Source organism: Eucyclogobius newberryi, unplaced genomic scaffold (assembly GCF_026437365.1).
Source record: "Eucyclogobius newberryi isolate DKJ021-1_F unplaced genomic scaffold, fEucNew1.0.hap1 SCAF_5, whole genome shotgun sequence".
Classification (NCBI taxonomy): Eukaryota; Metazoa; Chordata; class Actinopteri; order Gobiiformes; family Gobiidae; genus Eucyclogobius; species Eucyclogobius newberryi.
The window spans coordinates 8,032,897-8,057,896 of NW_027316167.1; the positions used below are offsets into that span (position 1 = coordinate 8,032,897).

The window sequence follows — 25,000 nt, forward strand, 5'->3', positions numbered from 1 at the left end:
ATGAATAGTTTGCATATTCTCCTCGTGTCTGAGCGCATATCTAGTCCTCCAAGAATATTTTCGACAAATGTCCGATGACTTCAGCGGCGCCGCTCGAGCTTCGCTAAAACTGAACGTCTGTTATGTTAACCGCCGTTGAACTTTGCGCCCTCTGCTGGTGACGATGGCAAAGAAGTATCTAAAAGTGCTTGAAAAGACAGAATATAGTCCCTGTAAAGATGCATTTATGTCATACTTTGGTCCCAGTTTGAGCCCTGTTTAGTCTGGATGTAGACCTGGTTTGGTCCTGTTCTAGTCCCGTTTTAACTCTGCACTTGTCTGTATTTCCTTTCGCTTAGTTCAATGCACCTATATAACGTTAAGGTATCAAAAAGTCCTTCTAAAGTGTGAAAAGACAGAATATCGTTCCTTTAAAGATGCATTTATGTCATACTTTGGTACCAAATTGGTCCCAGTTTAGTCTTTAGTCCACCTGGTTTGGTCCTGTTCTAGTCCATGTTCAGGCTTGATCTAGTCCAGTTTTAGTTAAAGGTTTAGTCCTCACAATCACCACTAACGATACTGTTAACAGTCTTTCCTATGGCTGCGTCCCCATGTTTAACCCGTGCTAAAGTCACCGCTCCCCTCACTGTACTCAATGGTCCCCGAAAAAACGCTCAGAAAGGTTTCGGATGCAATTCACATATAGGTCAATTAAATGCAACAACATCTGCTCTCTCCCCACTATTTGCATATAGCATTCATATGTTAATGACGCCCCTTGTTTTGTGTTGTTTTTTTCTTCTTCTGCGTGTGTGTACGTGCATGTGCGTTTGCTATTTGTTTCCACGCGTTTTATTTTCTCCCCTGTACTTCCTCCCCTCCTCCCCGTCCCTTTGTATCGCCGAACAAAAAGGGAAAACGCTGAAATTTTTGAATTCATACTTTCTATTTCGAGAGAGAGGGGGAAAAAAGAGCCAAAACTGAACGCAACGCCGTCCTATTTTCCCATTAAAGAGGAGGTTTTTTGAGATCCGCGCGGCGTTTGTTCCACTGGCCCCTGATTTTTTACTACATGCCCCTTTAACAGCCGAGCGAGCCAGACCCTATCTCTTCCCCGAGCAGCTTAATGCCTTATAAATCAATGATGACACAGATGGACGAGCGATAATCTATTTAGAATGCCTCGCAGCCAAAATTGTTGTGCAGATGATTAGCCCGTTATTTTAAAATCCAAAACCCCTAAAAGCTCATTTTATCTTTTCACGATGTTGGGGACGTTTTCCTCTTCATCTTCTTCTGCTTTTTTTTCTTTTTTAGGTAAATCTCCCTCAAATCAAATGGGTGTTGCATTGTGTAAAGAAGCATGTGTGCACTGCTAAACAAGTGCGCTTAAGTGTTCCGGGGTGGCATGGGCAGCTTGAAGAACAAAAGAGGAGATCGCGGGCACGCTTGCCAAGGCCGTAATGATCGGGCATGTTTCTTTAACGAAGGGAGGGGGCAGACCTTTAACAGAACGGTATCTCCGGGGCATTTGCGGATCTGTGTGCGCGAGTGTGTGTGTGTGTGTGTGTGCGCGCGGTGGTCTAGTGGCGACACGAGGGGGGTTAATGGCAATCCAGGGTCTTTGCCCCTTTTCACGGTCGATGAGTCTCAATTTAGTGCGTGTTGTCAGCGGAGGGAAGGAGGAAAGGAGGCAAAGGAGGAAAGGAACCGGGGCGAAGGAGGAGGGAGGAGTGCGAAAATGAAGTGCAGGTTGTCAGATGTGGCAGCTGCTCCGAGGCCCTGATAAATATAAGCCCTTATTGATCGGTTGAAAATGAAAGATCCCCGAGTGGCGTGCAGTATTTAGCTTCTTGTCTGGCTCGTGTCAGCCGTGGCCTTGCCCGGGAGGGATAGGTTTTCAGCGGAGCCTCCGGGCACCGCAGCGCGCCGGCTTTGATTTCATCTTTAACCTTTTTCAGCCGGCGTCGCCTTGACCTCTGCGAGTGGAGCTCGGGCTGAATTTGTTGCGTTTTCATCTCCACGTCGAACAAGCCCCCCCCCCCCCCCCCCCCCCCCCCTCCTCCACCCTTGCCTTTTTTCTTCCTCTTAAAGTCTATATTTCATTGTCACCTCAGCTCTAATCCCACACTCTTTTCTTTGACTGGAAAAAGAAAGGCCGCCTTCGATTTCAGATTTGATTTTGTGTAAGGCTTTTCTTTGCTTTTAGCCGCTTTACATTTGACGTTTGATTCGTTCGCTGGCCTTTCGACTGACGGAAGTGGCCGATGACCACTCAAACCGCCAGTTTCCCTTAAGACATTTTGATCTTAGAATACGTCTTGCATTTCCCTATCTTCTGGTTACAATAGGTCAATCAGGTCGTGAAAGAAAACTTGGTGGCGGTTAGCGGTTAGCGGTTAGCTCGCCCTCGTCCCACCGTGACCCCCGGGTTCTAATGCGTGCGTGCCTTCTCCAGGTGGTCGTCGGGGTAAGCAGAAGTCAGCGAGGAGCGACCGAGGGGGCCCACTCCATCCTAACAGGCGGCGTCAGTCCAGTATGCTGTTGGCGTGTTAAGGTGAGCTCGCACACACGGTTCAACTTCAAAGCAGGTCACTGGCAGGATTCACACACATATACAGCAAATACCTTTTTACTTCAGCCATTTGAGCATTTGAATTACATGTGTTAGTGATGGAAGCAAGCAGCAACCTCAAATAAGTACAAATTTGATTATATTTTGATTACCGTATTTTCCGGACTATAAGTGGCACTGGAGTATGTGGCACCAGCCCAAAAATGCATAATAGAGAAGAAAAAAACATATATAAGTCGCACTGGAGTATAAGTCGCACCGGCCAAAAAATGCATAATAGAGAAGAAAAAAACATATATAAGTCGCACTGGAGTATAAGTCGCACCGGCCAAAAAATGCATAATAGAGAAGAAAAAAACATATATAAGTCGCACTGGAGTATAAGTCGCACCGGCCAAAAAATGCATAATAGAGAAGAAAAAACATATATAAGTCGCACTGGAGTATAAATCGCACCAGCCAAAAAATGCATAATAGAGAAGAAAAAAACATATATAAGTCGCACTGGAGTATAAGTCGCACCAGCCAAAAAATGCATATTAGAGAAGAAAAAACATATATAAGTCGAACTGGAGTATGAAATGCGGTTGCAAGTGTGAAAATAACAAATAATATCACATATAAGTCGCTCTGGAGTATAAGTATAAAAGTATAAATATAAGTATAAGTCGCACCCCGGCCAAAACTATGAAAAAAGGTGCAACTTATAGTCCGGAAAATACGGTAATCATTTGCCAATTGCGAAAGTTATTGTCATTATTATTTATTTGTATTATATTTCCCACTTTTTAAAGCAAAATACGAGTTGTTCCATTGGTAATTATTTTGGTGATCAAGATTTAAGCGATTTGAACTTATTTAACAAACGCACACATGGTTTTATTTCTTCCATTGCTCATCGTAAATGCACTTAACATACAGAACGACCCTAAAGCCTTCAGTTTGCACACGTGTCTTGCCCGAGGACACGACGGCAGTGCCATCGTCGGTAGCAGAAATCCAACAGCGGTTCCCCGAGTTGGTGCAAACGTCAGAAACTCCATATTCTATACGGGTACACGGGTGTTAATGGGGTTAAAGCGTCCGGGAGGTAAGTTGGGACACGGAACGATTCCTCCTGGCTGGAGAATAGACTGCTGGCATTGATCTGTAAGCCGATCCAAAGAGTGGTTACTTCTGAGAATCACCGTGTTTTGGTGGTGGAGTCCGTGAAGAGGAAGGATTACGTCAGCAGATACAGCTCAATATGTTTCACATCATGCACATATGCACATAAATATGACATTATTGCGTATGAGTATGACAGTATTATTATTATTATTTTTTTTTTAGTTGAATCTAATCTAATCTAAAAAAAAAAAAAATATTGCGTATGAATATGACAGTATTGCGTATGAGTATTGCACATGAATCTGACATTATTGCGTATGAATATGACATTATTGCGTATGAGTATTGCACATGAATATGACATTATTGCGTACGAGTATGACAGTATTGCACATGAATATGACATTATTGCTTGTGAGTATGACAGTATTGCACATGAGTATGACATTATTGCGTATGAGTATTGCACATGAATATGACATTATTGCATATGAGTATTGCACATGAATATGACATTATTGCTTGTGAGTATGACAGTATTGCACATGAGTATGACATTATTGCGTATGAGTATTGCACATGAGTATGACATTATTGCGTATGAGTATTGCACATGAATATGACATTATTGCGTATGAGTATTGCACATGAATATGACATTATTGCGTATTGCACATGATTATGACATTGTTGCGTATGAGTATTGCACATGAATATGACATTATTGCGTATTGCACATGAATATGACATTGTTGCGTATGAGTATGACATTATTGCACATGAATACGACATTATTGCGTATGAGTATTGCACATGAATATGACATTATTGCGTATTGCACATGAATATGACATTGTTGCGTATGAGTATGACATTATTGCACATGAATGTGACATTATTGCGTATGAATATGACATTATTGCGTGTGAGTATTGCACATGATTATGACATTGTTGCGTATGAGTATTGCACATGAATATGACATTATTGCGTATGAGTATTGCACATGAATATGACATTATTGCATATGAGTATTGCACATGAATCACGTGCTTAGTGAAGAGCTGTATTTGTGATTTGTGTATTGCGTGGTTCATGCAGTATTTGAGAACACAAAGTCAGTGGACCTTGTTTCTATTACCGTATTTTCTGGAATATAAATGGCACCAGCCCAAAAATGCACAATAGAGAAGAAAAAAACATATAAAAGTCGCTCTGGAGTATAAATAGTATAAGTATAAGTCGCACCCCGGCCAAAACTATGAAAAAAGGTGCGACTTATAGTCCAGAAAATACAGTACTAACTTGTTTTCGATCAATATTTCCCTTTGAATGTAAAACAATGATCTCGTTCACTCCATTTAGAATCAACATCGCGGTTTAAATGATCAAAATCTACCACAGTTTATCGCTAAATACAATTTTTAAAACAAGAGTACAATGGCTAAATCGGCGCACACGTAGCTCTGAATATGCAATCGTCTCCAGCGCACACGTATGCTAATCTTCGCGCCGTTTTGGTTCCCTGCTCCGGGAGTCGTGCAGATCAGTGATTGCCGCTAACGCTACACAGCCACATCTGATTTGCAAAACTGTGGCGCTTTTGGTTCTTTTACAGTAAAGGATAAAACGCGGCGCAGACACCAGCCGCCGCGCACAAACCGCCACACACTCCAACTGTTCGTCATTCACTCCAGCATTTAGTCTTATCCCCAAAGGCACCCTCTTAAACCACGACGCACACGCACACACACGCGCACACACACGCGCACACACACGCACACGCATACACACACACGCGCGCTACACTACAGTACACTGCTGCTATGTGCGCCCGACAGAACTTGTAACAATCTGGATTGTGATAATCTATGATAATCATCCACCACATGCCACCTAAAAACACACATGGGTGGCATTCAGCGCCCGCTCCGGCTGCTTGTTTCGTCGCCTCTCGCCTCCCTCCGCGGCTCCTCCAATGTCACTACCTCCAGCGTCAATGTCATCAGCGCGCCTCCTTATCCCGCTCTTTATGTACGAGGGCCCGCGCGCGCATCCGGAGGAACGAGGGGTGCAAATCCCGGAGCAATTTATGTTTGGCATTAGAGTAATTGAATCGCACTCGTATATCAAAGTAAGAAAAGTTGCGAGGCGGCGGTGTGTTGTAAACGCGAGGTGAGGATCCGTGAGAACGTGCATCTCGTCTTCAGAACAATGTGTGCCATCTTCTTCTTCTTCTTCTTTTTTACTCTCTCACTCGCTCCCTCCTTTAGCGAGATGGATGATAAATTCCCAGCCGGAGCGCCAGCAACAGCTGTTGGCAGACAGGCCTGATATGAGAATAGCAGCATAGGATGAGCAGGCATTAAAAATTAATATGCTATTTAGCCTAGGTGTATTTTAGGTATTTGACATTTTCATGTCCGGGACACACTAAATTTATTCATAGTACAGGAAAAAAATAAGAAATAAAGAAATAATACCAAGGGAATGGTTGGAGGGAGGGGGAGGGGTGTTCTGGTTGTGTGGTCACCTGACGTCGCCGTAGCCCCGCCCCCCTGGAGGAGCTCAGACTGGACCTCACATCTGCCTCTGCTCCGTGAGGACGTAGCGGACCCTCGTACCGTGAGCTCCGCCCCCCGTGAGCTCCGCCCTCACAGTGGCAGTGGAGCAGATGCTGGCAGACGTGGGGCCCCGGGGCGTCGCTTTCAGATCCCGCTCGACTTTTGCCCTTTGATAAAAGCAGGTTTGATGCAGACGGGCGGTTTTAACACGTCGCCGCGACAAAACGAGGGTGTCGAGCGGCGAGCGGTTCATATCGAGGCGCGTCGCATTCCTCTGCGTCGGAAATAGGTGCGAGGTCACGGCGAGTCTTGAAAACCTTTTTTACAAATGGGCTACGAACAATCTTTAGAGTGTGAGAAAGTGTTTTAAACGTCTTTTCCTTCCATACTCCAGGTTCTGAGGAGAAACACAGTATATTTATCAAATCCTAAATGTCAAACTTTTTTTAACGTTCTAAAAATGAAAGCCATTTGTTTAAGCAACTTCTCGTCCTCAACGTTTGGGTCCTAAATCCTCAAATATATCTGGAACAGAGCGACGAGAAGGAGAAAGTGTACACACGGAGCGTTCTAATTGATCCAGATTAGGACCTAAACGCAGCTGTCATTTCACGTCCAATACTCAAACTTTACATTCTGTTCATTTTATACAAGATTAGCCCAGATTCCTCCAAAGAACGTCGTGAGAGATGAGATGGACACGGGAACGTTGTGTACGAAGTCAAGGCCTCGGGTTTGGGAAGAAGAGGTCTTTACAACGTCACAGAACATCTACAAGGATTTATGTTTTACTCACAGTTTGGGTTTTATAGCATTATTAAAGATATTGTATATATATATATATATATATATATATATATATATATATATATATATATATATATATATATATATATAATAGATAAGAAAAAAAGAAAAGTAAATCAAAGTAAATAAAATAAATAAATAGGTAAATACAAATAAATAAATAAATAAAAATAAATAAAATAAATAAGTACATAAAAAATAAATAAAGTTAAATTTGTTTTAAATACATTAAAAAAAATAAAAAAATAAAAGCAGTAGAAAATGAATTGATAAAATAAAATAAATTAAATAAATTAAAAAAAAAAAAAATATATATATATATATATATATATATATATATATATATATATTTTTCAAATATTTTTTTCAAATCACACTATAGGGATTTTGCTTGGGTGGTAAAGTAAGTGCATCAACTCCATATAAATGTCCATTGTCACTTGAACCACTCGACAGCTTGTCTGGTGTCAATAGCTTATTTCAATGTAGTATTACATTCCAAAAGTACCCATCCACTTTTCCCACTGTAGATGTTTTGAGTCCCAGATGTATTCTTGAATCAGGTGCTGTGTTATATACATTAATAATTTGCACTGCTTTAGCCATCTCACTGCAATATTTATGAACATTTGGACAGTCCCAAAGCACACGCTGGACTACTTAGCAACCACAGTACTACTTAGCAACCACATTTTCTCCAGTAACAAGCATTTCCTTTTGAACAGTGTGTACTCGGTGACGGCGGTGACATGTCGTCGTACTGTGATTCCAAATACTTCATGCTCGTCCTTTGAGACGGCGAGAAGTTTCACAAACGATTCTTATGTTAACTTATGATAATTGTTAGAATGTCAGTCCCATAAAACATCCCAAACATCAACGATAACGCTCTCCTGGTCCGAACATGTTACCATCACATTTAAAAGTGATTGAACTCCTGTAATACACAGACGGCGACTGCATTTGAAGCATATTCCTGAAAATGCCTTTGGTGATGAGTTGACAGGTGTTTTAGCTCCGAGCCGGCGGTATATTAGCTCCTTCATACAAAGTGCAGATATTTAGTCCCGTAAAGTGCACGCACCTGCTCACACTTCAGCCCAAACATCAGCCCCACGTCACGCCTCCGTCACACGCCTCCGTCACACGCCTCCGTCACACGCCTCCGTCACACGCCTCCATCACACGCCTCCGTCACACGCCTCCGTCACACGCCTCCGTCACACGCCTCCGTCACACGCCTCCGTCACACGCCTCCGTCACACGCCTCCGTCACACGCCTCCGTCAGAACACTTTAAACTACAAGCTCGTGTTCTATTTGATCACCTTGTTCCAGTTGCATATGTGAGATTTAAAATACGGCCGAGTATGTGGAGTATGTGGAGTATGTGGAGTATGTGGAGTATGTGGAGTATGTCGCTGGGAACAGTCGAGGAAAAACAAAGAGCGTTCTGCTATTACATATATTAAGATTTATTTAGATTTTTCCTGGCAAAAGATTTGATTGACAGAACAAAGATGGCGTTTAAGACTTTTAAGACGTTTAAGATCTAAATGTTACATCGTGATACTTACTCGCTAATACTTTAAAACTGTTAAAACTTCGACAAAATCCATAGTTTCCTAAAACACGATAAAAACTTTCTCAAAATTAATTAAAAAAATAAAATAAAAAGGGTGAACCAAGACTGAACTAGGACAAATACGCTCAAAACACTTGAAAACAGTTACATGGTATATATATGTATATACTCTCTCTCTCTCCCCCTGCACCCGCTCCCACTCTCTCTCTCTCTCCCCTGCACCCTCTCTCTCTCTCTCTCCCACTCTCTCTCTCTCTCTCTCTCTCTCCCACCCTCTCTCCCACTCTCTCTCTCCCACTCTCTCTCTCTCTCTCCCACCCTCTCTCTCCCACTCTCTCTCCCACCCTCTCTCTCTCTCCCACTCTCTCTCCCACTCTCTCTCTCCCACTCTCTCTCTCTCTCTCCCACCCTCTCTCTCTCTCCCACCCTCTCTCTCTCTCCCACTCTCTCTCCCACTCTCTCTCTCCCACTCTCTCTCTCTCTCTCCCACTCTCTCTCTCCCACTCTCTCTCTCTACCACTCTCTCTCTCTCCCACCCTCTCTCTCTCTCCCCTGCACCCTCTCTCTCTCTCCCCTGCACCCTCTCTCTCTCTCCCCTGCACCCTCTCTCTCTCTCCCCTGCACCCTCTCTCTCTCTCCCCTGCACCCTCTCTCTCTCTCCCCTGCACCCTCTCTCTCTCTCTACAGCACCATACATCTCTATTGCTCGCCGGCAGCTCCTTGGCGTCGCCGTACTGCCGCCGCGCACTGTATATACACCTCCTGTTATTACCTTGGGGAACGTTTAGCAGCTCAATGTTTAACACCGTAACCTCGACTACAGCGGCAGCGGCGGCGGCGGCGGCAGCGGCAGAAGAAGACAGGCAGAGGAACGAAACCTGGAAGGCTGAAACTGTAGACGAGCCCTGTTCCAGTGACGCCGGTGATAAAAACGACAAGGAAAGAGACAGAAAAAGAAAGGAAAGAAAGACAAATGTGTGCGACAAGAAATTCAATACATGCACTGTGAAAAATAAAGTGTTACATTTGGCTTGAATTCAATATCTTCACTAAAAAATGACAAAATGTTGACTATGAAAGACATTTTTTCCCCACAATTTAATATTTTGAGTTAATCCAAAGCAAATAGTTTGATTTCAAGTACTTCTAATCTCTTTAAAATGTACATGAATCAAATATTTCAATGGATAAAGCTGCACGAACATAATGTTAGCCTTTCCACCTTTTAAATGTCTTTTTGAGTAGTTTTAACTAGTCCAGATTCATTTAGTTGGTAGCTGTATTTTTATTTTTAACTTGACATTTTTAGTCAGGTTTAATAGTCTGTTTTTTGAGTCTTAATATTATACTTCATTGAGAAATAATTTAGCTTATAACAAGGAAAAAATATCGAAAACTGTCTCTAATAAACCCCAAAACAACGACATCTAGACTTGCTCACGAAATAAATCAAAACCGCTCAAATGACATGATTCATATTCTATTTTCGAGACAATGCACCTCTTCCAAATCACATCTTTTTTCATCCGTCACAAGGATGAAAAAAGCGCCGAGAGCTCCTTAAAGCCACGGCTAATTCTAAGTGATATCTCTACTACAAAGTAAACACAAATCAAAGCGCTCGAACCAAAGAGGCGCCGGCGCTTATTTGAAAGTCATCTTAACAACCTCCTTCATTTGCGCGCTTTCTTCCTCCCGTTGCTCGGCATTGATTTCACGTAACCGGGGTTAAGTGAAAGTACGTCGGGAGGCGATGGATCCACTCGACTCCGCGCGTCTCGGCGGCGGCTGGCGCGTCCGTGGAATCCGAGCGCCGTTTGTCTCTTCGCATCCATCGCCTCGCGCTGATCGCATTGTGTCTGACATTAACCGCCTAATTAAAAGTTAAGTAAGACTTTAGTTGTTTGCCGATTCGCCGGGGCCCGTTGCCGTTGCCGACGCCGCGGCCGACGAGCCTTTGAGTGGGGACGCTCGAGGCTGATTGCTGTCGCTCTCGATCAGTCGAACGCCGTCCGCCCGACCCCCCTTTTTAGTAGCATATTGTGTACATCAAGCGCACCCCCCGCACTCGAAGCCTTTCCCTGACAGGAGGAGCTGTGGGCGTTGAAGTCTGTCTCAGAGGAGTTTTAGGGAGGCAACTTGACAGATCGCGGCGCTATACCAAAGGAGAGGAACCCGAGCCGGCGTCCGTGTTAATCAGCCGCAAAACGCTAACCGGCGAGAACAAAGCGCTCGGGAAAGGTGCTTGTTTCAAGTGGGAAATGTTCAGGGGACGAAAGGAAAGCGTTGGGGGGTCCGTTTTCCAAAACCTTCAGGACGGGTGAAGATGACTTGTGAGGGCGTCGCCAGTTTTTTTAAGATAATTCGTTCGCTAACGTGAGAAAAAAAGGAAAAGAAAACCATAAATCAACAAGAAGTCGTACATTTTATTGGTTCGTTTCTGGAGCTCTTTTGATTCTTTTTGAACGTTAGAAAGCGCTGGGGGGTCCGTTCTCCCAAACTTTTGGACGAGTGAAGATGACCAGTTTCTGTAAGCTAATTCGTTCGCTAACGTGATGAGAAAACAAGCAAAAGAAACCCTTACATCAACAAGAAATCGTACACTTTATTGGTTTGTTTCTGGAGCTCTTTTGATTCTTTTTGAACGACGAAAGGCGTGATTACCTCAACTGCAATGTGATTAAAAAGAACTAGAGTATTAACAAGAAACGGAATCAAATAAGTAAAATGGTCTTGCTTAAAGAGATGTTGTGCATGAACTTGACTCGTGCTGGGTCCAAACTGGGACTATTTCGTAAACTAAACCCCCGGTGGATCAACTCGGGACTAGAACAGGATCAAACTAAATCAAAATCACGACTAAACTGGGTTGAAATGAGCCATTTTCCAACCCGGTGCCGGACATGTCTTTTTGCAGTACATCAGTAATAATTGATATATGTGGGCCGGCTGTCACTCCCTGCTCGTCTCGTACATGCACACTGACACATCTACACTTCACCCCTCTAACTCTGTGGGCCTGACCTGCCACCGCACCAACACGCACTAGACAAAGATTGATGAGCTCCAGAAAGAAAGAAAAAAAAAAAAACGATGAAAAACTGAAGGTGCATCATCCCACAGCTCGGCAAAAGGCCCTAATGTTCTATCAAAGTAACTTCCAGCGTGTTAACGACGAGACCGCCTCCCCCCCCTCTCTCTCTCTCTCTCTCTCTCTCTCCCCCTTTGTGGCGGCGCTCGCTCGCCCCGGCAGGCTTCCTGAATGAAAGTGCGGGCTTCCTGTTCTTTGATATGCACGGCCACATCTGGGGCGGCCGCTCGCTGGGCCCCGCCGCTTAATAACAATCACCTTCCCTTTCACTCGGCCCTGATTGTTTCTAATTCGCTCTGACAGATAGTAGCTGACAAGCCGCCCGCGCCTCCCTCCCTGCGTGACCCGGGCTCACTCAGCACACTTATAAGGCCTGTCATTTTTAATATTTGATTTTCACTTTGGAAAAAGTTATGTGTTTTAGAGCCTGCCACAGTGGCCGAGCCCCCCCCCCCCCCCCCCCCCCCCCCCGCTCGTATGATGAAATCAGTATTTAACTGAGCCCACGGCACACGGCCATCCCCCCCCCCTCTTTGGCCTTTCCGCCGCATCCCTCGCCATATCTCTATTCTCCATTAATTGTCTTTCTCTCCCTCTCTCTGCCTTCATCATTTACCTCGCCGCTCGTTCTGTCGCTTTCGCTCAATTTCTCCTTCTCTCTTAGTTTATGAAGACAACTGGGAGAAGGTATCGACAGACTTGTGTTAGCCCAGTGACACAGCAGAGGGGTTTGTGGCCCGATTTGGGATCTGACTCGGATCAGAGGGAAGTGGCCTGGCAAAGGCTGTTGTAGGAGTTATTTGTCTGAATAATCCTCGGGGCGTCTCGTGTGGGCGGATCAGGCCGTGCAGCGGAGAAGTGACAAACAGCAGACGTGGTGTTTGTGATTCCAGATCAGTCGCCGTTCCGTGGTCTGAGCGAAGAAGCCTCCTGTAGCATGACGGCGTAAAAAGCTCTGCTCCAATGGTAAACGGGTGTGGCCGGCGTTGATGCACTTTCTATTCGGGCTGCGACTAACGATTATTTGCTCTTCTAGTCAGCGGTTCATTTTTGTATTCGTAATCTAGTCAAACTGTGCCTTGGGACTTAAATACACAGCCAAATAAAGGTCGAAATGTGGTGACTGAAGGCGTCTAGATGCAGCATATTTATAAATAAAGTGTATTATTGATGAGAATCGGAAATAGTTTGACATTTCGATTTGATAATGCCACCGTCTTTGCAACAAAACGTCTTCTTGTGTGCGCTTTAGAGACCGTATAGTCCAGACGACGACGACAATTATCAAAATGTGACTGTGATTATTTTTCATAGTCGACCAGTCACGATTGGTCGATAGTCGCTCGATCGTGTCAGCCATACTTTTGAGGAATTTTCGATACCCTGGGCAAAGCTTATCGAGGTTCAACCCTGGAGCCAGTATGACCCCTTCGCCCCCGACACAACAGACCCCTTTCGCCCCCCCTCGCCTACTCCCCTGCACAACACAATAAATCCATACGCAACACCACTTAAACTAACACTAAAACATAATTCTTCCAGTCTTTAAATCTGACATTTCCTGACATCGCCGCCGCCGCAGTCGCACTCACGGGGCCCCGCACTGTACGAAGCCACGGGACACACAGTGGCACGTATCGACCAAAACAACCGCCCGCGTCCACATCCGCCCGTCAGACATGCAGCGCGCCGGCCCCACGGCGTTATTTGCTTTCCATCGATCCCCATTAAAGGTATATGGAGCCGCGTAAAATGCATATCAGGTCGAGTGATCATTAAACGAAAGGATAGATTCATTGACAGCTTGACGGATGACATTTTGCCGAGCGATCCATACCAGCCTTCGATGGAAACACAATTTGGAGCTTAAGACAAAGACAAAGGCGGCGGCGGAAACGGACGGAGGAGGACAAGGGGGATGAGGAAGCGGAGAAGCATAAACAGGGAGATACGCGCGGCGGACAAAGAATCGACACATCTGCCATTTTATGAACCTGCGCGCCATTTTATACTGCGATTCATATCACCGCGCCAAAGAGGAGTCTAAAGATCGGGCGCGGCGTGATTGCGGTGTAGAACTGGATGTATAGGAGTGTGCGGCACGTCCGCCAATTCGAGGGTTTTGTGCAGGGATGTCACGATGTCGGACTGACGTTATTGACGCCGTGACTGAACAACAGTGGAATCTTTAATCGTCGAATAGATGAGCGTTATACCATGTGACCAGCTTTATGGAATCAAACTTTCTGAATGATAAAGTAGTTGTACTTTGACGTTTGGCTTTTGGGCTAGGGCAGGCTATGGAGGCTGTACATTAATTAGAAATTACAGGTTTTTGCTTTTAAAATTGGTTTAGTTTCAGGATTATATTGAGTGATGCATAAACGTGGTCATCTGAATAATAAGAAACTCTTTAACGAATGCAAAAAAGGCCCAAAATGGATCAATCAATGGCCCAAAAGGGTAATAAAAGTCATATTTTAAACATCTAAACATGAAAAGAAGCAACACATATCATCACCTGGTTGTATTGGCGTCGCGTTGGCATTTTTGTAGTCGACAAGGATCATTGGAAAGACCTTTTGACCTTTGGTTGAGCGAGAAGAGTTGTACATTTATCTTCTTTCTCTTTGAATCGCTGCAGATTAAAGTTTCCCGACAGTGACATTTCTTTAGTTTTGTCACTGTTGGTTTAACTTGAGACTCTGAGCGTCGGATGTTGGATTACGACAGGATGTAGAGTTCGTGAAAAGGCCACGATACTTTTAGATAAATGCAGTGGCACATTACAGCCAACGAGACAAAAATACTCTTTACTTTCACATTATATTCAAATCATGTATATATATCATTTGATCCGATCTTAATATGAGATTTCATAAGTCATATTGCTGCTCGTTTGCCTGATTCGTTGCAAATGGACTTCCAAATCTCTCCCAAACACCACTCCCCTTCAGCGCCTTCATCTCTACTCTGATTCCGGGACACCCAGGGGCCCCGGGCGCGCCCCCTGAACGCCGCTCTCCTCGCTTTCTTTTCTGACGACACAAAAAAACAAAACACAACTAATTGGAGTACTACTGCATGTTTTCACTAAAGGCACAATTTAATTACATTTGAGCTGGGAACGAGTATTTTGGGAACGTCTGGATGTGCGTTCGACAAATGGAGCGGATGAAAAGCAATATTTGTTTTGCTTTGATTAGCGAATGGGCAGTAATTTGTTAAGGAGAGAAGAAAACGCACATTTAACCTCGAGCTTTCAGTCAGCGACGGACCGCACACAGACACACACACACACACACACACTCTTGTTTCACTACATGTGCTTAATGCGTGCTACATAGGAGTACACTGCTAAACATGAATGAACTCCTTGCTCCTGGCTCCTGGCTCCTAGCTCCTAGCTCCTTGCTCCTTGCTCCTGGCTCCTTGCTCCTGGCTCCTAGCTCCTGGCTCCTGGCTCCTTGCTCCTGCCCTCTCTTGATCCCGTTCCGTTTTGTTTTGCCCTAGTTTTTTGTCTTCTAGGACGCGCAGTCTCTGTCCTGTGGTCCTCGCCTTCATAAATCCTTTATTAATAAATCTGTGAATAATGTAAAGAGTATTGTTTTCTCCAAGGTTGTATTAATAAACATGAATGAATTTATTTGTCTTCACCAAAGCATGATTAATGCACATTAATGCCTGGATATTGTTCACTGCACTTTGCATCACAGCACACATATTCCACACATATTCCACACATATTCCTCCCGCCCTACTTTGCCTACTTCTCCTTGCCCCCCCCCCAAAAAAAAAAAATAAAAAAAAAAAAAAATATATATATATATATATATATATAAAAACAGACATATCAACATTAAATATTTATGGCATAATATTAATGGTTTTGTAAAGAAAATAACATGTTATTAATTATCTGATTAACAACTGATTAACCTTTTTTATTAAACACGTGATCCGTGCATCATCGACTCAGGATATGTCTAGTGAGTGCGCGCCGGAATAATTATTTTTGTGTCTTTTCTAATTGCAAAAAATCGCATGGCTGAACTATATGCGTGTGTGTGCGTTCCCCTTGACACATGCACACAGGCTGCTCCGGTTCTCACTTGTTCAAACAATCCTGGCGTAGTCGGAGATGACAATGCGGGATAAAGGAAAAGGCAAGAAAATAGAACGCACAAACACCAGATAAGCAGAGAATTCTTTCACGTCGCACGAGAACAAGAGCCTAAATTTAGCGGCAGATCGGGTTCAAAACAATGGGGTTTTAAATCACATATCCGTCGATTCTGCGGCGGTTTCGCGATGGGAAAGTGGAGGGAAAAACAGGGCTTTTGGGACAAAACACGGCCGCTCTCCGCTCTTTTCTCCGCTCATCTCCACCGACCATTGTCCCAAGTATTTTTAGTTCTTCTTCAACTGAGAGACAATTGCGTTACTGGCGTCGGCTGCAGATTAGGCAGGACTGAATGTGAATCCACTGATATGTTGTTCAGTCACGTCTTTGTTGGGAAAGGAAATCGCAACTAAGAAAGATGTTCCGCTGCAACTATCGGACGTACGTAACTTGATAATATGTGAGTACTTTTGCCTTTTTTGGACGGTAAGAAAAATGCCCTTCGCTCCCTTTCCTCTGTAACAAATGACACATGAGGCACAGCTGACGATCCACAGTTTATGTACTCTGAGCTTGCGTTCAGCCTTCCAGTTTCAACCTCTATTTCTGAATTAAATCAAAGTTGAAGTAGTTTGAGCACACCCTCTTTCTTTTCACCCCAGAGAACATACTGTTAAACCTGTCCATTGTGGCTAAATCAGACGGCTCCCCGCGTTCTGCAGCAGTATTCATCAAGTATTTCATCTCCCGTAAAACCCGGAAGTAAGAGCAGCAGAGTTCGTCCACCGAAGCATCTGAAAAAACCTGTTGCTAAGTCATGCACACGGCCCAAAAAGTCATGCACATGCCCAAAAAAGTCATGCACACGGCTAAAAAAGTCATGCACATGCCCAAAAAAGTCATGCACACGCCCAAAAAAGTCATGCACACGGCTAAAAAGTCATGCACACGCCCAATAAAGTCATGCACATGGCTAAAAAATCTTGCACACTGCTAAAAAAGTCATGCACACGGCTAAAAAGTCATGCACACGCCCAAAAAAGTCATGAACACGCCCAAAAAAGTCATGAACACGCCCAATAAAGTCATGCAACACTGCCAAAAAATTATGCACAGGCCCAAAAAAGTAATGTACATGCCCAAAAAACATGCACACGCCCAAAAAAGTCCTGAACACGCCCAAAAAAGTCATGCAGGTGATGGACCAAAGGGTTTGTGAGCGCTAGGAACGAGCTTTAAATACCAACATTCTCCTTTTGTAGCACTTATTAGCTATAATATCGACTCACAGTACACTAGCATTTGACTTTGCCTCAGTAGCATTTATATTTCACAAAAAGCCAGTTTAGTACACCGGAATATTGTTTTTGCACGGCTTGCCACTGCCATTTTTGGTTCCTCAATCTCTTCCCCATGCCTTATTTTAAATGTTTAGTTGACCTAGCATTATAACCCCAGAATAAACATCATCTCCCATTTGTCAGTGCTGTTATGGTACAGTGGTGTTTGGATAAGGAAGCCTCTCCACGCACACACACAGAATAGATCGAAACACTGCGCTGTATAAATAACTGATTCCTGTTTGAATTGTCTTTGTGTAGAGGAAGCTCCACGTGTCAACACTGCCACACGTCCTGCATTTCTTATTATCCCCCTCAAGAATTACTGGCATTAAGCAGGTTTTTGTTAACGTTCATTTAGTTTAAAAGAATCGAACTAACTATGATAAACTACTATGAGTTTTTATCCTTTGTTTACTGTACATATGTTCATATTTGACTGAAAGGAAACAAAAGGACAAATTATCAGTGTGATTTTATTTTTTCGTCCAACAAACTTTATTTCATTTTCGTAGCTTTGTTTGTCGAGCTCAATTCGTACACAACAGGAAAAACATGCATTGAAAAAAAAAATCACAAAACAGATAAAAGACATAAAAGAAAAGAGTGCAGACACATTGTTTCAGTCACATGCACAGCTAAACAAAGCTGTTTTTAGCTTGGATTTGAACGTTGTCATAGTAGAACCTGTCTCACATCTTCAGAAAGACTGTTCCAGATTTTAGCTGCATAAAACCGAGCACATCGAGTTCAGCTTTTACCCACAAATCAAAAGAAAGTTGGTTAAAATCAACAACAAAAAAACAAAAGCACATGTCACGTGTCTTAAAGCAAGACTCTACAAGGCCTTTCCCAGTCTGTTTGTCGCTAGTCACACTTAAAAGTGGCTTCAAAATAGAAAATTAAGGTATGTTACAATGCAGTAGAAAAATAATGCCCCCAAATATAGACAAATTCATTATTTTTGCAGGTGATTTTGCACCAGACGCTCTCCTTTACACAAAACATGCTTAAACCAATTGCACAAAAAGCACTGTCTCATTTTGATCATAATAATTCCAAACAGAATACATGTACTTTTAAACTATTACACCATTTAATAACAGATAATAGAAGCTTTTCTCTGCACCGGCTCACATCCTCTATGCAGTCTTATTTAACCACGATGCCACTGCCCCAGAACTTTGATTCACCACATCAATTCCCTTTGGCCTTCTTCATTTCACTACAGTTTTTCCACATCTTCCTGTCTTCGTATTTCTATTTTTTTTTTGCAAGATATCAATTTTAATCCTATCATCAAAATAAAAAGGTCATATATTTCTTCCTCCCCCAATTTCTCCAACCGTTCAGACTGTGGTCATCCTCGTGTGTATTCACTTACAAGTTAGATTTCTTACAGTCCCTTGGCGACTTTGCACATTTTCTCTCATAGCGTTGGATGACATTAAAATAGCTACAATGCCCTTCACTAATAATTGGCAACCCACATTCAGCCTATAGTGTCGTAGATAACTTTGTTTTGTAGTTTGGGAAATGTTTTAAGCCCTGATGTCCAGCTGTGCTCCTTACATCAGGCTGGAAGAAGGTTATACCATGTTTGTGTGCAGCATTTTTCAAGATTAAAAACACAAATGTAGTGAAAATTGAAAAAATAAAATTGAAAAAATTGAGGGGGAAAGAAAAAAAAAGGAACAAAAATAAAAAGGAATTGAAAAAATTGAAGAAAAAAATGAAAAAAATCAAAACAGGACAAAAAAATTAAAAAAGGAACAAAAATAAAAACAAATTGAAAAAAATTGAAGAAAAAAAAGAAGAAAAAAAAGAAAAACGTTTTTTTAAAAAATGAAAAAAAAATGAAAAAAGAAAGGTAGGTTTTTATGAAAATATCTCATGGAACTATTTGATCTATATTTGAGGTTGACTTGCAGTTTGAGTTGGTTTGTGTGTATATGAAGTTAATACACCATAAAGCTATAAGTTTATGATAAAGAGTTCCTCAAAAATGCTGGTCAAAAACATATTCACGAGCAAACACACTGCAGTCATTCAAGTATTTAACTCAAGAACAACCTTTTTTCATCTTTTTTTCTAAACTTCAATTGTCTATTGGCCAACAATGATGACATAAATAGAGGGCACTGTAAAGGTGGCTAAAATAAAGGTTGTTTTTTTAATGATCCCTTCCTTAATCCATCCAGGTACATGCGTTTTAAGCCTCTTAGCGCTGCTTGTCTGGGTGTAGCAGACAGAACAGTGTCCCTGCCTGGGGAGAGGAGAGAGGCAGGAGAGATTTAGACATGGTTGGGGCCTTCATTAATTACTACAGGATTGGTGAGCTGATAGCACTGCACTTTTCACTGTCGGCCTGCGCTGGGTCAGTGGAGGCCTGTGGGATTAGCCGCAACGCGCTAGCTCCAGTTAAGCAAATACAGAGAAAAGGCGTCGCACGGTGATGAAGAGAATGGTAATGCAATAAGAATACATGGTTGAGTTTAAGCATTCGTAATCGTGGAAGTTCTTGGTTATGGCTCGCCTTTTTTTAAGAGCGATGACAAATTTGTTCTGTTGCCGTAGCAGTAACTCTTCAAAACTAAACCCTTTTCAAAGTGTTTCAATTGGGGAAAAGTCCTCAAAATGGCATTTGTATATAAAACAAAAAGCTGAATCTGTGAATGCTGCACCACATTATTTTCAAGGCCACAGTGATTGAAAATATATTTTTTTAGAATATAATTATAGCTGTGGTAATAAACAAAATACAAAAAATCTGCATTTTTTAAACTGTAGTAAAGTTTCAAAACGGTTGTAAAAAGGGGAATATTCAGCTCTCAAAGTTATAGACTGTGATTTATTTAATTTGGTTTAATCTAGTTTCAATTTATAACTTCAACTTCATCAACAAACCATTATTTTTTATGTTCTCAAATTATTTAACTGAAAACCTATCATCTCTTCCCTTAACTGTTGCATTTATAACCCTGCACTTGTCACTACCAGAAGAAACTCATTCTACAAAATACATATATTTGCTTCATTTTATTAAATTGTTTTAGAGTCATTGAAATAGCATCTCGACCTGACGCTCGGACTATAACTCACACCATTTTATTATCTTACACTCGCCCGCCACCAAACATTTCCTTATGAATCACGGTCTCACACGCCGGCTTGATCTTCTCAGAAGTCAAAAAAAGCACCAATAAAACATCAGGCACGGCACCGAATGTGCGCAGCCATTTCTTACAAACCTGAGATTTTTTGAGTCACCCCTTTTTGAATCGCGCCTTGTCTCAAAAAGAAAGTCGGATAAAAGCGAGTCGAGCGCGTCCCGTCGACTCTCCGGCGCTCGGTGGCAAGTCTATCACTTCGCCGTGCACACATTAGATTTGTCACTAAACAAATAGAGACGCGTCGAGGGCCGTCAAAACACGGGGAGTGTGCAGTGGGAGGAACGGAGCGAGTTTATGCCTCCCTGACGCCACCGCTGCCGGGTTCGGGACGCACCATCATTGCAGGAGTTTTGGTGACAGCGACTCTGAAGCCTGCTTTGTTTGCCTAACTTGTCTCCATTCCCTTTAATGAGCCATTATGGTCGCGTTTTGTCGGCGACGTGTTGGTTGGCTGGCTGGCTGGCTTCGTGAGATGGCAGAGACAGAGGAGGGACGGGGGGCGGGTGGGCGGGTGGGGGGGAGACACCCTCGTCGGCGCATCTTCGCGGGGAGACGCCGGAGGGAAAGTGCACGGGGGAAAAGTTTGGAGGAGTAGTTTGTAGTTTGAAGTTCGGGAGAGTTGGCATTAAAGAGACGTTTTAACTGTTCAGGAAAAGTGGCGTTTGTCGTTATAATACAATTTAAAAAGGCTTACTGTAGTAAAGTAAAGTAAGTTTCACCTCAGTGCAGAGATAACGTCAAACCAGCTCTTTGGGAATAAATATAATCGACAGAAACTTGCATTAATACGCTTTTGATGATCGGGCTTAGACTTATCACAGGCAAGCGCGCCCACTTCCAGCTTTCTTTCACATCACCTGTCCTAACTTTCCTCTCGCACAAAATCAAAGCATGAGTCTCGAAGCTAAACTTTTCCGCGCTCTTCTTCTTCTTCTTATTCTTCTTTCTTCGTATCCACCTTCGCCTTTTGTCTCGCGATCGCGCCCGGAGCTACGAGGTTTCTCCCTCAACTCGGCGGCGTGTTCTTACTAAACTCTTACTGCGCGCCGTGGAAGGTGCTGGTGATGGGATGCTGGGGAGGAGGAGTGCAGGTTGTTGGGTGGCTAGGCAGACACGGTGACAACCCACCTGTCAGGTACTCAGTATAATTGGTAAACGAGGGCCGCGGGATAGCGGAGGGCCCCCCCCCCCACCCGTCTCCTCCTCCTTCTCCTCCCCTGTCGACTGCTCTGTTCTTTGTTTGACAAGTATTTGAAGTCGCCATGTAGTCGCTGGAAGCCTCCTCGTCTGGTTCGTGAGGGGATGATGCAGGCCGAGCGGGAGAGCGGTAACGGGAGACGTGTCGACATTTGAATCTCGAGTTTTCACAAAGTGGTTGGAGAAGAAAGTAGATTAGGGCTGTACTTTTCGCCGGGGATGGACCGTGGTATTTATCGGCCGTAGACAGCGAAACAAACTCGTTGAACATTGGAGAGACACCTTCTATTGTGATTTTGCCAACATGAACTAGGCTCCAAAGAACATTTACGTCCCATATTCTTGTATTATGGGAGTAATCAAGAGTACGCCCCTTAAAGCATGTTCTTTCGTCTCGAGCAAGATGTTTAAGTGCCCCATACGTTGCTGCGTCGATGAGTTGAATGTCCGTGCGATCCATCTCGATAACATGTCTTCAAATAACTTTTCCCCCCATTGTGTCATTATCATTTTTGCCTTCACCAAAATGTCAGAATCGTCCAAGCAATGACACCGAAACCAACGATTCAAGCGTTGCACGGAAAGTTCAAGGCCGACGACTCCAAATCTGAACTTCCCTCAAAGTGATTAGACAAAGACTTTTTATCGGATCCAAACTTAAGTATCTCTCTCCGTCATCACCGAAGCTTTCTCTCTCGTTTCTACCTCTTTTCTCCCTTTCTTTCTCTCTCTCTCTCTCCGCCAATTCCAGGCATCGGGCTGTGTTTGCCCTCTAATGAAACATATTCATCTTCATCGCACTCTCTCGCGGCTCTCAAACTCACTTTACAGCATAGTCGATTAAACCCTTAGGGGCCTCTCTGTGCGTAAAAGGATATATAACGTGCTGACATTTCCACGAGTCCACATTAGGCACACCCATAGAGCATTCCGGCTTGGAGTTCGCAGTGGTAGCGAAGGGGGAGTCGTCTGTGGAGACAAGCCTGGAGGTAGGAGACGAGAGCCCAGTCAGAGCAGGATTGAGTCTCCCTTCTAAGCCAGTTAGGATTCAGTTACTTATGCTGATGTAATAGGGCAATTGTAAGTTGATACGCAAGTCTCGCCATGTTCTCCAATTATACCTACCTAATATATATTAACTCTTATATAGTGTAACGATAGACTAACTAAGACGTAACTTAAATGGACCCAACTCGATAGAGAAGTGTATTAGTGTTGTGCACGACCATTTAGGCTTCTTAAGTGTACCGAATATCCCTTTAGGGGCCTTCTCTTATCATCCTCTTATCTAAATCTGTTATTGCCTGCTTTGTTTGCTCGACTCAGTCCCTCCTAGACATTCGTCGAGGTCAATGGAGTAACGATGCGGAGCAAGGAGTGGAGCAAGCTGCTGTTAGCTCCCTTAAGGTCTCGTATTCTGTCTGTGTGTGTTTGTGTGTTTGTGTGTGTGTGTGTGTGTGTGTGTGTGTGTTTGTGTGTGTGTGTGTCTGTGTGTGTGTGTCTGTGTGTGTCTGTGTGTGTGTGTGTGTGTGCGTGTGTGTGTGTGTGTGTGTGTGTGTGCGTGTGTGCGTGAGATAATGCATATGAGTGGAAGTGTCTGCAAGGCTATGAAGATCTCATGAAGCAGCTTGACAGGGCTAGCGTGACCTGAAGGCCCGGTTCCAACATCCCTGAGCCTGGGGTTTGGAGTGAGTGTTCTTCGTGGTCTGATGTTGGGCTGATGTTGGGTGCAGATGGACGGAGGTTGTGGTGGCATTGATGAGATGTGAATTAGCAGTGGGCTTGAAGGTTCATCGTCGAAGAAAGCCAGAAGGAGCTTAGCATGCCTTCCAAGTTGATTTTCGTGGGTTGCTATTTCCCACCAACAAGACATGCATGCACGGAATGGTTGATTTGGTAATTTGAACAGGGGGTGAAGTGTGTCGCTCATGGGCATGAGGACAGTATTCGCCCTGGTTTGGTTTGAAACACGCAACACATTACACCACTGCCCTTTTGGGAGAACAAGCAGAAATGTAATGTAACTTATCTGTGGTGAACGGACCAAAAAAGACTTAAAACGTCCTTACTTCTCGTCTCACTGAGCACGGACCTCCTTTTGCCTCATCCCTGAAAACTCCAGTGTGCAATCGCTCATTTCCACGTGAAGTTATCTTTTTATTGAGCATAATCTTATCGTGGGAAGTCAAGTGCATAACATTTCTGTGCCTTTGCCTGCTTTTTAAAAGAGACTGATCTGTGGAGGGGCATTTTTTTAAAGCAATAAAACGTTTGCAATTGAATAGATCAAAGAAATTTTCATTTTCAGAACACACTCTTCCTCAATTATTTATGAAGAGTGAGTCTGGCCCTCTGTCGCAAACTCAGAGCGTACCGTACAATTAGATGTGTTAGTAGGTGAAACGAGGGAGTTCATTCGCCCAATTAGAACAAAATCAAACCTCTCTCACCTCAGATTAACAGCGTTTTTTCCTTCACTTATTGATTTTGCCAAAAAATCTGCGATGTTTTTCGGTCCCTGTGATATTTTTTGCCTTTCTTTTCTCCTTTCGCCATGTTTTTGATACCGACGGACCATGTGTGTCCACGATTGGCCGATCCACCTGTCAATCACGTCCATCTGTACAAAAAATACAGCGCAATATAAGGTTTTATACTATACTGTGGAATATTCTGGGAAAATAAGACTCAACATCTCACATTTGTCACACGTTTTTACTCCACAAAGCTAAAAAGTTTGACCTGCTTTTGAAAACGTCTCACAAAAAACACCACTAACCCTCAATATGATACATCCATTAACTTCAGTCTCTCGTTGTAAAGTTTGACTTCTAAAATTCATGGCATGCTTCTTAATTTTCCTAATACTGCCTTTTTCCAATTATATTCGTCTGTCACGTTCGATGGATTGAGCTTTTAATTCATTCCCATCCATCCTTTTTCATTGCTATTGAAAAAGGGATAATACAGTTGTGTGTGTGTTTTTTTTTTTTAATGCGGCGGCCGCGAATGCAAAATGTTCAATGTCTGGGGTTTGTATGCCGTTCCTATTTGTCGCCGTTGTTTATTCGTGTCAATAGATTGTAGTGATGGCTAAATTCTGTTTGGTATGCCCGGCCACAGCGTTGTCGAACAAGAGTGCCGCTGTTGCCATTGTCTGCTGCCTGCTCTATAGGGGTTAGCTGGCACGCCATCCCAACAGATGTGTTTCAAATCATTGTTGTTATTTACCAATGATCGGCACCGGCTCAAGAAAACGTCCGCGCGTGCTGATTTATTTATCCGGACAGTGAATTTATGCGGACGGAAAACACATACAAAAAAAAGTGGGAATCTTTTCAGCTCGGGAAAAGACAGCGGGATTTGTTATTCATGAAAGCAAATGCATTGTTTCTGTTGTGTTATATCTCTTTTTGTTCTCCCTCCGTCCTTCTTTTCCTCTTTCAAAAAAAAA

The 25,000-nt window shown here is 43.3% G+C and overlaps 1 protein-coding gene across 1 annotated transcript in view; it reads left to right on the plus strand.

Annotated features, from left to right (window-relative positions):
* znf536 (zinc finger protein 536) overlaps positions 1-25,000 on the plus strand; it is a 219,708-nt gene that overhangs the window by 49,952 nt on the left and 144,756 nt on the right. Inside the window, exon 2 of the mRNA XM_072464924.1 lies at positions 2,441-2,539. The gene's annotated coding sequence lies outside the window, so the exon portion shown is untranslated. The remainder of the gene's footprint in view (positions 1-2,440; positions 2,540-25,000) is intronic.